At 57.0% G+C, this 13,135-nt stretch overlaps 1 protein-coding gene across 5 annotated transcripts in view; it reads right to left on the reverse strand.

The window, feature by feature from the left end:
• RAI1 (retinoic acid induced 1) overlaps window positions 1-13,135 on the reverse strand; it is a 140,620-nt gene that overhangs the window by 92,925 nt on the left and 34,560 nt on the right. For all 5 annotated transcript variants that reach the window (XR_010321047.1, XR_010321048.1, XR_010321045.1 and 2 more), the window contains exon 2: window positions 8,613-8,745. The gene's annotated coding sequence lies outside the window, so the exon portion shown is untranslated. The remainder of the gene's footprint in view (window positions 1-8,612; window positions 8,746-13,135) is intronic.

Genomic DNA, 13,135 nt, shown 5'->3' on the forward strand with positions numbered 1-13,135 from the left:
GTTGACTATGGGACCAGATTCCACTGCAGAGGCCTTCTGCAGTAATTCACAGCAGCCTTGCAGCTGACAGTGTCCAGGCGGGGGAGGTGTGGCACACACTGAATGGACCCCAGGGGAAGTCTGTCTTGTTGATTCTAGAGCTTTGGGTCCTGTCTCTTTGTACAGGCAGGGGTTGGTGGTTACAGAAGCAGGCTGTTTTGCTGGGGCCGCTTCCCCAATTCACAACAGCTGGAGGCCCGCATAGCCGGGGGAGGGATGGGGCGGTGGGAGAAGCAATTTTCCTATAGTATGCAACTCGTTTATTTGTTGATTCTTGCCTGTCTGCAGTTCCCTGCTGCTTTCTTTTGCTCGCTGATTCAGAGTCCCTCAAGGCCGAGCACTGTTTCCTTGTTGTATTTGTGGAGAAGGGTCAGAACAATGATCTGTTTACTCCAACATCTTCCTAGCCCTTATATTTTTCCCAAGAATTTTATGGTTTTAGGTTTCACATTTAGGTCTTCAACCCATTTTCAGTTAGATTCTGTGTATGGTGTGAGGCATGGATCCTGACTCTGCATGTGGAAATCCAGTATTCCCAGCACCATTTACTGAAAAGAGTCTTTCTTTTCTATTGAATGGACTGAGTACCCTGTTGAAAATCAGTTGACTCCAGGGGCACCTCTTTCCCCACTGCCCTCAGGACAAAGCAGAGCCCCTCACAGCTGCCCTCAGATATTGTCTCTGCCCTCCTGGCCTCCTAGAGCTGCCCACATGTCCACACACACTATTGTCCTTTCTTGCCTCCAGGCCTGGGTCATACTGGACCCTATTGTCAAGGCCCTGCCCAGGTTTCAAGACCTAGTACCCATATCTCCCCTAACCATGGCCCACTGTTGGCAGGCGTGTGCTGAAAAAACATGAAACCTAACCATAAAAGGAGATGCCCATCAGCTGCCCATCTTCCTCGCCAAGCCCTCATGGGGATGGCTGTGGACGCTTGAAGTGCAGGTGCCAAGGACCGGGCTTGGCTGGGGCAAATCATGCAACAGGGTGCAGTCTGGACCAGCACTTCCTGCTGTGTAGCCCCTAGCCCATATCCCCATCTCTAAAGGGCCTCATCCAAGGGTTGGTAGATGTGGGAGCGTGAGGCTGGCACAGTGCCTGGCACCTTGACCATCCCCTGGGCCTAAAGACCAAGGTGCCACTAACCCTCCTGGCTTCTTTCTTGGCCACTTCAGGACTCCAGCCAAAAAACATCAGCTGGGAGCAGCCCAGAGCAGTCCCTGGTTGTCAGGTTGCCTCAGAGGGTGGCACCAGTGAAGCTTCCCTCCTGGCCTCTCCAGTCCTCCTGCCTGCCTTGGCCTGGCCCCTCAGAGCCTTCATCCTGTGCCTGTGCCCCTCGGTCTTGGTGAATGGTCTAGACTGGGACTGCCAGGCCCCTGCCAGGATCCCCACTCTGCCACCCCTGCCCTGCTCATACTGTGGGACCATCATAGTCATCACCAGGTAACAGAAACTGATACCTCAGGCTGGGTGACCATAAACTGGCAGTCAGGGGTGCAAATCTGGCCATAGACAGGTTGCTGAATTAGCAGTCAACATATGCCAACCAGGGATCTTGTGTAGGTACCTGAATTCTGGGACCTAAGAAAGTGGGGATGGGGTAACCTGGGCTGCACTGCCCCACTGCTGCCTAGCAGAGCTGGGCCACCAAGACTCCGTGAGGGCCAGGCAACCCCACAGCCTCATCGGCATTCCCTCCTGGGCCCTGTGGGGCTTGAGGCTGTGACCCCTGCATTATGGAAACATGAGCCCATCTTCTGATTACTCCTCCAAGGTCATGTGTGTGCACTTAAGCAGGGCCTTCAATACCTTCACTCTTAGTAGGGACGAATGGGGCACTTCTGGCACTGGGGAAGGCAAGAAGAGGACATTCTGCAGGGGCCTAGGTCACAAAGTCTGCTCCTGGAGGTGGCACCTTGCAGTGATGGCCTGGGGTAGGCAGAGTCTTTGCCTTTTTCTGAAAGAAGGGATTTTGGGGGAGGAGCTGACATAGGCCTGACTCTTTCCCAGTGCTGCCCTTGCAGAACAGTGGATGACAGCTTCCCATCACCTGCCATTCTGATTCCTCATGACACTAGTTCTGGCCCCTGAGCCTCACCAAGATCAAGCCCCCCTCAGAACATGGGGCCTGGTCCAGCAAGTCTCACTGAACATTCCCTCCCCTTCCCAGACACTCTACCTTTGATAATGCATCCTCAGGTGGGTCCAATGGACTTCTCTGTCCCCTGGGGGCTCACACAGAGATGACAGTCACCTCCAGTTCAGGCTGTCTCCTGGGGAAGCACTTAAGGATAACAGTGTGTCTCCCTCCCCAGAGCCCAATGCCCTGCTGGGGCCACACAGGTGCTACAGATGCATGCACGGATCGGTGATCAAATGAACACTGGCTGTGCCCTCCATGGGCCCAGGTGCTGCACTTAGCCTGGTTTTCCTTACTCTCCCACAGCCTGTCAGGAGGGTACTGGGCTTCCCACTTCACAGATGGAGCACTGAGGCTCACAGAAGGGGAAGAACCCCTTGCTCTTGCTTGGTCTGGTGTGGCTAACGTTCAGGCCTGTCTTCTGCTTCCTAAAACTGGTCTTCTCCACTTCCAAAAGCCTGGGCATACAGGAGGTAGTTAATGAATATAGAGCTACCCACAACACTCTGGGGGGAGTGGGTAGGGACAGGGAGCAGCCCACTTTTGGAAAGCCAGGACCCCACAAATGATGAGGTTGCCTGGTGCGCCTGAGCAGCTCATATGGTAATGAGTCACAGCGACATGTTAGTCAATATTATCACCGTCCCCGCTAGAGCTACAGTGCTCACAGGACTGGATGGATGAAGGCTAGTGTCAAAGCAGTACACAGCCAGGCCAGGAGGCCCGCCTGGGGCCAGTCTGCAGTGGCATGATCAGTGGAGACAGGCCCTGCCCAGGCAGCTGAGGGTGATGTATATTAGACTAGCGCTGTGACAGAAACGAATGTTCCCAGGTATTCCATGGAGGACAAGAGGGCCTCGTCCTCAGGGGCCCCATCTGCCCACGGCTCCTGCATAGACAGGGGCCCACAGTCCGAGTCTGGAGACAGGTGGAGGCTAGTAAGATAGTCTAGGCCTTGGGGTCAGAGGACTGAGTCCAACCTGGTATCCCCAGATTGTAGCCGTGTGACCTCGACATGTTACCCCTCTGTAAACCAAACCACAAATGCTGACTCGCAGGATCTGTGCCCGTCCACAAGGGGGCATGGCAGCAGTGGCCACCCAGCTCCTAGGAGCCCAGAGACCACGACCTGGAGGGTTTTAAAATTCAAAGGAGAAGTTCAAGTCTGCCAAGCACAAGTCTGCCAAGCACATGCCCATAACACCTTGCCCCTGCCCCCTCGCACCCCCAGGCTCTGTCCCTCCTTCATGTGTGGGGTCACCCTGACTGTGCCCTGTAGCTAGGCCTTCCCCACACTGCAGCCTGGGTCTTACCCTTCTACATCTCCTGGCTCGGGGATGTGAGCAGGAATGGCTCAATCAGGGTATAATCGTTTTTAATTAACGTGCGGATCATTTCACAGGCTGATCTCCTTGGAGACCAGCGGGAAGACGGTCTTTTAAGATTTTCCTTTGCCTATCCCCACCTCTCCCAGTTGAAGGCCGCCCCCCCTTCACCCACCCAGCCTCAACCTTGAAAGCAGCACAAAAGCCTGATGCCTGGATCTCTCCTGGGGCCATTAGGAGAGAAGTGTGCGCTCAAATACAGACACACACAGACACACACACGTGCCCAGGCTCAGGGCACTCCCCGGAAATGCACCAGGAGATGAGACACACACAGACATGGCACACACAGATACACACAGACATGCACAAGCAGACATACACAGACAGCACACACAGACACACACATACATGTCCAAGCTGGCAGGAACATAGACTCCTTAAGAAATATACACACAGGATCAGAGATACACAGACATGCCACATTCACAGACACACATACACACAGACACATGTGCACATACACACAGAGAGACACGCACACATACAGACATGTACACACACACCCCATGCATATCTACAGACACATATATGCACATACACACCCAGACACACCACATGCAGGCACACACATTCACAGGGATGCCACACATACAGACATACACAGACATGCCACACACACAAACACACCACACCCATGCACATTCACACACCACACCCATAGACACACACACACACGCACACACACATGGGCCCAAGCTGGCAGGCACACTGAGCCCAGGAAGGCACAACCAGGGTCAGAGATGCACAGTCATCACACACAGGTGCACAGAGACAGGCACACACCTGTGGGTACACCGAAACGCCCTAATTCCCATACCCCCAGGAGGGTTTCTCTTTGCCTTGACGTGGGCATGCTGGCAGGGGAAGGAAGAGAAAGGCCCTGTCCTCTGATGGGGAGTCAGAGCACCAAGAAGCCACCTGCCCAGGTTTTGCCACCACCTGCTCTGGCTCCATCTGACCCCTAGAGCCTCTCTCTATGCCCCCCAAAGAGCTGTTCCGCTGAGCCCTGCAGAGCCCGCCCATCTCCAGGCAGGTGCCCAGCCTCTCCCCCAGGCCACCCTGGGCTCTCCTTCACGGCCCCAGAGCCACCAAGGTGGGGGATGGGGGACTTATCGCTGTCATCCCTTCGAACACATCCTTCCTTCTTCTCCCTTCCCCCTTCCTTTCCTTCCCTCCTTACCTCCCTTCCCTCTTTCTAGTCCCTTTTTTCCTCTCTCACTTCTTCCTTTCCTCTCTCCTCCTTCTCTGCCTCCATCTGTCCCCTCCCTCCCCAGGGGCTTCCTGAAGCCTCTCTGTGGTCAAAGGAAGCTTTAAAGAAGTAGCCTGTCCTTCCCCAGGAGTCCCTGGGAGATGCAAACGGTGAAGGGCTCAACTGCTAACCCAAAGGTTGGCGGTTTTAGTCCAGTTAGAGGTTATTTGAAAGAAAGGCTTAGCAATCTGCTTCCAACAGATCACAGCCTTGAAAACCCTCTGGTGCACAGTTCTACTCCAACACATGGGTTGGAATGGACAGCTGGTTTAGAAGTGGTTTTTGTCCTTCCCCACCTCCACACCCCCGCTATCCATGCTGTCTCCTGCCCCCAGCTCCAGCACCGGTGGAGGGCTAGGCCTTCAGACAAATCAACTGAGGCACGAGGCAGGAGTATAACCCCTGGGTCTTCTACCTCCAGGCTACCCTGGATCTCAGCTTTCCCTTCTGGGAAATGAGATGATGAGAAGGAGGGGGAGTTGTGAGGAGGGACAATGGGGCCAACCACAGGCTAGTGACTTGGGTGGCCCCAGGTCTCGTGAACGTGGCCAGTGCATGTAACTCAGAAGGGCAGAAGGGCCTGGCTGGGGCTCCACCTGAGGCAAGCTGGGTGCTCCTCCTCTTCCCATCTGTAGGAGGGATCCTTCGTGCAATCAAACACCAGATAACAGAGGAGCAGCCGGCTCTTGCTGCCGCGTGGCCCAGTGATGGTCATGTGACCATAGAGTCACTGCCCCTCTGGCTCCTGAGTCAGATGAGGGGGTCAAACAGGTGACTAACCACGCAGGCTCCTTGCAGCTCTAAAGGAAGGTTCCAGATTGTGAGGAAGGAAGGAGGACCGTGTCCCACTTATCCAGGGAAAATCATAGAAGCTGGTTCCTTCCACTGGAGGCACGGTTGAGCCTCCTACACCGGCAGCGTCATTTTGAGGAAATCATCTTAAACATAAAAAAAAAAAAGCCCTATGCACGAAACACATTCCCTGCATCACTCACTGGGAGCCTCCAGGACGTTTAACAAAAGGGGAATATGAAGTAAATGACGGCACAGCCACTCGACTGGAGAAGACTGGAGACGCCAGCCATGGTTTTTATGAAGAGATGGTTACAAAACAACAGGAAAAGGCTGTTAGCCTGCAAAGAAAGCAGGATATACATCTGAATATAGAGAATGACCACAGTCTTTAAAAACAAACCAGCCACCAAGTCGACAAAGATTGAGAAGAACTACATAAAAATTATTATTGTCATGGCCCCTGAAGATTGACAGGCACCTTTTTCTTTTATTTTCTCTATTTATTGGATTTTTTACGAATTGCACATTTTTAAATGTATATATCAAAAAGGTCTAAAAAATTATAAAATGCCTCAATTCAGAAACACTGCCCTTTCATCCATTCATGATGGATTCACTCACTCTTGTGTTTGTCTGGCCAAAGCTATGTGCCCACTGTGTGCCAGGTCTGGGGCTCCTCGATGCGTGCACGGGAGGCATTCAGTTCTCGGAGGAGAAGTCAGCCACACTGCTACACCAAGGGACTCCTGCGGTAGTGGGGCGCACGGGACAAGCAGACAGGAATGCTGCTGGTTCAGTTCTCTCTCCCAGCACACTCTCACTGGGCCTGCCCTCTGCTGCTAGGGCCTCAGAGTCCAACCTGTAGGGAGGAGGGGCAGAAACTCACCCCTCACCAGGCCTCCTGCCATGGGAACTGAGGGCGGGGCTGGGAACAGAGTAAACGTGTGGGGAGGGACCAGCCAGCTCACAGAGGCTCCCCAGCCTGGGCAAAGGCCATTCTACAATGGCCCTTCACCCCAGCCCTAGAGATTCCCCTTCAGGTCTAGGTAGCCCAGGCCACAGGGCCATAAGGCCACTCTCCCCAAGGTCCCTGGACAATGCACCACCTGGGCAGGCCCTGCCTGGTGTGGATGGGGGGCACAGGGTATGAATCTGCTCTCTCCTGTCAGCGGGTGTTAGCATGGCCATCAGCCTGTCCCCGCTGGGGGTGACAGATTTCTGGGGGAGGGTTAAATCTTTCTATTCCTGGACCAAGAGACAGAACAGCCTGAAAACAGCGCGCGCGCGCACACACACACACACACACACACACACACACACCCCCCAACCATGCCAGCAAAAAAAGGTACCTTCTCCCCCCACCCTCCTCCCCAATCCTCTCTTAAAGTAGGGAGAGGAATTTCCTCCACCTACTTGGGCGGCTAGCTTGGGGTCTGGAGCCTGACTCCCTACCCCAGAAAGGGAAAGGGGAAAGGACACCTTTATCCCACCCTGGCTGCTTGCCTTGGAATCCAATTAATGCAGATTTTCAAACCCGCCCACCCCCAAAAGGAGCAAAAAAAAATCTGGAGGATTTGAGTGGAGAAAGCCCTGACCCAGCGGCTCCCCTCTTTGAGATGAACCCCCACCCCCGCCCCAGAATTGCCGTTCCCAGAAATTCTCTGGGCTAGCGCTACCTTCCCATGGCCCCAGTGGGTGCGCGGAGAAGTTCCCACCACTACTGCCCTTTCCCTTCATCTTCTCCTCCCCCAGCACCTGGGGGAGGGGGCTTGGCGCCCGGATCTCCGGGTCACTGGAGCAGCGTCTGCTGTGGATGACAGGAGACAAACACTTCGTCACACACACACACACACACACACACACACACACACACACACACACTCTTCGCCCTCGGGATCACCTCTTTTAGTCCGCATTGTCCAGGAAGGGAGGGGACGAGGCGCAGAGGAGGGGGCTGAGGGAAGCGGGTCCTCGACGTGCCTGGAGTCACCAGTCAATCACCAAGCCCCAGAGGGGCTAGAATTCGAGACCCCGGCGGCGAACCTAGGCCTCTAACCTCCAGCGAGTACCCCTCCCAGCCCGGCGCCATCCAACGTCAACGTCTCTAACCCAAACAAGTCCCTCCCCCTTTGAGTCCCCTTCCCCTCCCCCTGCCCAGCCGGGGGTCAGTAGCCCCCGGAGTGATCAAGTGACCACCGTCCCCCCTAGGCGGCTGAGGTCCCCCCTAGGCGGCTGAGGCGCAAGATTTCATTTTCAACCAGGCCTCCCGCCGCGCAGGAGGTGGGGGGGGCTCCGGGCAGGGGGCTCCGGGCAGGCTCCGGCTGCGCGAGGGGAGGGGTCTCCGGGGAAGTGTTTGAAGCGGCTCCTCCAGCTCATCCAGATCCGGAAGCTGCCCGCCGAGGGAGGAAGGCGGGGGTGGGGAGAGCGCGACCTTAAGCGCTCACGGGAGGCGAGGAGGGGACGCGGAGGCTGAAGGAAGCACTGGAGGCGTCGGGGGCTCCGAGTCCCCCGGGAGACTGCTCCCGGGAAGTTTCCCCCAGGCTGCCCGGGGCAGAATAGGGTGCGCGGACCGGCCCTCCATGGCCCAACCAGCTCCTGGGCGAACTGCGAACTTGAGCAAAAGTCTCCTTCTCCGCGAATCCCTCACCTCCCCGTCCACGGCCACCAGCCCCGCCATCTCAGCCCCTTGCCTTGCTCCAGTGCCACTGTCGCCAAGACCTCTCACCAAGGCATTATGGAGAAGGGGGGGTGGGATCCCCAGCACAACCAAACTACGGCCCAAAAAAAAAAAACCAAAGAAATTCCTTCTCCTGAGATCCACTCCCTCAACCGGCTTGGAAAACCCCAAAACAGGCAAATCTGCAACTCCAGCCCAGATCGCGGCGCGGCGGGGGGCAGCCAGACCCCGCAGGCGCAAGTCTCAGCTGGGCAGGGGGCCGGGAACGTTCGCGCCCCAGAACAGCCCCAGAAGACACAAAGCTCCGGCGGCCAACAATACCTGCGGGTTCCTCCTGGGTCTCGCGGGTGCCGGGGCTGCGCGGCTCGCCGTCTCCCGTTCGCCCTCCGTCTCTCGGCTCCTCGCGCGCGCTCTCCCCCTCGCCTCTTCCAGAACGTAGCGACCAGATGAGGTCCTTGGGAGAAAAAAAGGTGAGCGCTCGCGCGCTTCCTTTCTCTGCCTCCCGCTGCCGCTTGCGGCGACCCGGGCTCGCTCCTTTCTCCCTCGCGCTCCCGCGCACGCCGCGCCTCGCACCCGCGTTTCCTCCTCAACCGCCCCTGCGAGCGCCCTCAGTAGCCATTATGCATGGGCCGCCGGGGGACAGGCGCTAATTAGAGACTGCCGGTGGCCGCAGCCACTCGGCCAGCGCGATGCGGGCGCCGGGCGCGCGCGAGAAGGGGCGCGCGGCGAGGGGGCTTGGCGGCGCTTAGCCCGCGCCCCAGACGCGGGGGAGGGGAGGGACAAGAGGGGAGGAGAGGAGGGAGGGGCAGCAGCGAGGAGGAGTGGCGGGGTTCGGGAGCCAGGGAGGAGGGGGCGCCAGGAGACGCTCCCGCAGCTCTCTCCGCGGGGGACGAGGTCACTGGCTGCTAGGTTCCGAGAGCTGAGGAACCGGGGTGTGTTTGTGTGTGTGTGAGAAAGAGAGTGTGTATGAGAGAGTGTGAGTGTGTGTGTGTGCGCGCCTGCACGCGCACGCACGCGCGCGTCAAGGATAGCAAGAGTGGGAGGGAGGACCGCTTTAATATTTTCCCAGGGACTTACGCGCCCGCAGGGGAGCTCCAGGCCGTGCGTTTGGGTTGGTGTGTGTATCAGTGTGGATTGTAGATTTCTGTTCTGTGCTTACGTGTGAATGTCACGACGCATGGGGGTCTGGGTAGGAGCTGGTGAACGTGCTTCTGGGTCCTGGTGGGACTGAGTGATGTGGGGCCTGCGTAGGGTTCTGTGTGGACGATTGTTTACAGAGGGGTTCTACGTGGGTGGGATTGTGCCTGTGTGTGTCCCAGGGCTTGCATGTCTGTGCGGGGTTGTGGGGGGGGGGATTGTGTTTGCGTGAGGCTGCGTGTGTCCGAGGGGCGTTGTGTGTCTGTGTGGGCTTGTTGACGAGTGGGATTGCGGTTGTGTGGGCCTCCGTGCTGGGGTGGGGGGACGGGTTAAGTGCGCCTGTACCAGCTGTGGGGCTGTAGGCGGCTGTGTGGGGAGCTGTGTTCAGTTTGCGGGTTTGAGGCCTGGCAGCGGGGGAGAGGGGGGCCGGGCAATCCGCGTGGCATCAGAGATCGCACCGCCGCAGAAGAGCCGCTTGAGGCTCGAACAGGCGGCGCTGGAGTCGGGGCTCAGCGCGGACGTGTACTGGCTAAGGGGAGGGCGGAGACGAGGGGGCTTTCTCCCCCCTCCTTAATCTCCCTGGGAGAGGCAGCCCGGAGATCCTGGCACTTGCTGGCCCCGCGGTCCTAGAGGCGCTGGGTTTGGGGACCCTGCCGGACTAGGAAAGGCGCTTGCTAGCCCGGGGCAGAGGGGACCGAGACTTGGAGGTCGGAGAGCAACCGAGACGCACGCACCGAAGGCTACCTGGAGAGGCTGATCGCGGCTGGAGACAGCGGAGGGCCTGACCGAGACAAAGAGAAGCGGGACCGGGGGCCTTGTGACCGGACCGCGCCTCCAGGTTCTCTCTGCGGCCAAGTGGCATCCCTGCCTGCACAAGAAGGCCAGAGCGTGAAGCCTGGCGACGTCGGTGGGACCTCTTCTCGCCCAGTTTCTGGGAGGCGCTCCAGAGCACCGGCGGGCGCGGAATTGAGCGCCCCGGGCGGGGCCGCGGCAGAAGGGGTCTGCGCGCAGCTGGAGGGCGCCGCGCGGGGGGCTGTGATTGAGCGCGCAGCTGGCCCGCCCCTTGCCGGGCTGCCTAGCCGCCCACGCAGCCATTCATTCATTCATACATCCGTCTCTTTATCCACCCACCCACCCATCCATCCACACATCTGTCCTTCAGTCCACCCAACCGCTCCAGGAGGTGCGCTGAGCGTGGGGATCACACAGATGGGTCAGACCTGGGTCTCACTTCGGTTAGTCTGCCTCTCCTTGGACGCCACCTCCATTTCCTCCTAGGTCTTCTCCATCTGTTCTGGCAGGAGGGAAGGAGCTCACTCTCCCCACCTCTCTCACACTCGGGTTTTGCTGCTCCGTGATTGCCGGACCCTGTCTCCCCATCTTCCTCCTACCCTGCCCCTCCTAAATTCGCCATACAGCCTAAACACCAACCCTGCCGGTAGTTATGCGCCAGACGCGCAGGCATGAGCAAGGGTGGGCGTGGGGATGCCCTCTGCCCGTGTTTGCCTGGCCCTGTGTGAGGCCTGGGGTGAGGGGGACTTCTTGGAGGGGGCGGGCAGCCGACAGCATACTTCAAGACCTCTGCTGAGTGCCACTTCAGCCCAGACCCCCTCTAGCTGGGAAGGGGGGATGGCCAGGTACCCCAATGGCCTGAACCAAAACCAAAACCAAACCCCTTGCCATCAAGTGGATTCTGGCTTCCAAGGAGCGGCTGGCTGGTGGATTACAACTGGTGACATTTTGGTTAGCAGCCAAACCCTTAACCACTGCACCACCAATGGGCTGAAGTCACTCCTAAACCTACCACTGGGGCAGTGTCAACAGGAAACTTCAAAAAATAATAATATATTAATAATAATAATAGACTCCTGGGCTCTAGCCCAGATAGAACCAATCCGAATGCCCAGGGCCTTTGCACATCCTGTTCCCTCTGCTTAGGGATGGGCATTTTGGCAGCTAGGCTTGGGAACTTACTGGCCTGGACTGTCTTACAACTACCCAGACTATTTAGGGCTGCCACCCAAAGCCTGGCACTTTCCACAGCTTCATAGGCCCAGGAGAGCAGGCCTCGCCACCAGAGATAAACCCTCTGGTTGACCTCTGGCTTACCTGGAAAGGATGCAGCAGAAACAGAGGCAGACTTCTGGGCCCCCCTACCTGCCAGGAGGCCCCTGGGCAGCCCTAGGTCTTCTGTGGGCTCAGGTCTCCCCACCTTTAAAATGTGGGGGCTCCTTAGTCTCTATCTCCAATCAATATCTGGTCTGGGAACTACAGTCACTCAGTCCAGGATCTATTGGGTAGGCCAGGGGAGGAAGGCTGTGAGGTCATTAAGGCCGGAATCCCTGCTGGGGACCACCAACCCAGTCACAGCCAACCCCTTAACTCTGGTCACAGTGACTGTTGATCCCTACCCTAAGCCTCAGACTATCCCTGTCACATCCTGACTCGGCTACCTCCTCCATGCAGCTGCTCTCAGGGCCCAACACTGGAGTGAGCATGAAGATGGCAGTGTGTGCCCATTCCCATGAAGGGTAGGGATAGGCTCCCGTGGTTTCTGAATGATCAGAAGAAAAACAAGTCCTCACCATACCAGGAGGTAGGAGACCCTACACAATCAGCCCTCCCCAACTTCACATCCCACCCTCTCCCCATCACTCACCACGGTCCAGCCACATTACACCCCTGCTATCCACTGAATTCACCAGACATTCCTACCCTAGGGCCTTTGCACTTACTGGTCCCTCTGCCTGGAATAGTTTTCCCTACATTCTAATATATAATTTATGTAGTTATATATTTTTGACTGCTTGCTCACTGGTATATCTTTAGTGCCTGGAATTGTGCCTGACACACATTCAATAAGTATTTGTTGAGTGAATGAATGAATAAATGAATGAGGCTGATCCAAGTCCTCCTCCTGTGAGCCTGGCCTAGCCCAGAGCTTTCTCCCCTGAACCAGCAGCTCTTTGGCAAACAATAGACAGGATGGAGAACACCGTGACCTGCCATGGACACGTCACATGACCTGCTGGAGGTCACTCAGGGAGAGCTGTTCATGAATTTCAGGGACATGTCCTGGGGGTCCACTGTGGGCCTACATGGGGTGGGATGATGGTGGGCAGCTGGTCACAAGGAGAGCAGAGTCTCACCCATTCCAGGGCCTCTCTTGTTCCCCGGACAACATACACAGCAAGACCAGCCAAACCCCACCTGATGGTAAGTTTCAAGATGGGTCTTGCTCACCTCTACCTAGCACAGTACCTGGCACAGAGTAGGTGTTGATAAATATGTATTTATCAAATAAATAAATGAAGTGGCAGATTCCCAATTGACTCTGCATGCCCCACAAACCCATGCTTGTTCTGCCAGACCTACCAGTAGGAGTCCATAGGGGGTCGTGGTAGCAGTGCCCAGCACGTAGTAGGTGCTCCATGAATGTTGGAGCTGGCTAGTTCTTCCCACCAAGTGAGTCCTGTCCCAGGCTCAGCCAGGGAGAGGGTCCCCCCTGCTTGGCTGGCAGGAGAGTTCTGTGCGGTCAGACCTGGGGCTTCCTGGTGAGATGTGGCTATACTCAGCAGAGCCTGGGCCTCAGCAAGTCAGCCCTTTTGTGTGCCTAGCACCCCCTGAATAGCTGCTTTCATGCAAAATATGTGTCCAAGTGCCATTCCAGGGTTAAATAACTAAACAGGAGATGGGGAGGGAGGAAG

This window comes from Loxodonta africana, chromosome 2, assembly GCF_030014295.1.
Source record: "Loxodonta africana isolate mLoxAfr1 chromosome 2, mLoxAfr1.hap2, whole genome shotgun sequence".
Classification (NCBI taxonomy): Eukaryota; Metazoa; Chordata; class Mammalia; order Proboscidea; family Elephantidae; genus Loxodonta; species Loxodonta africana.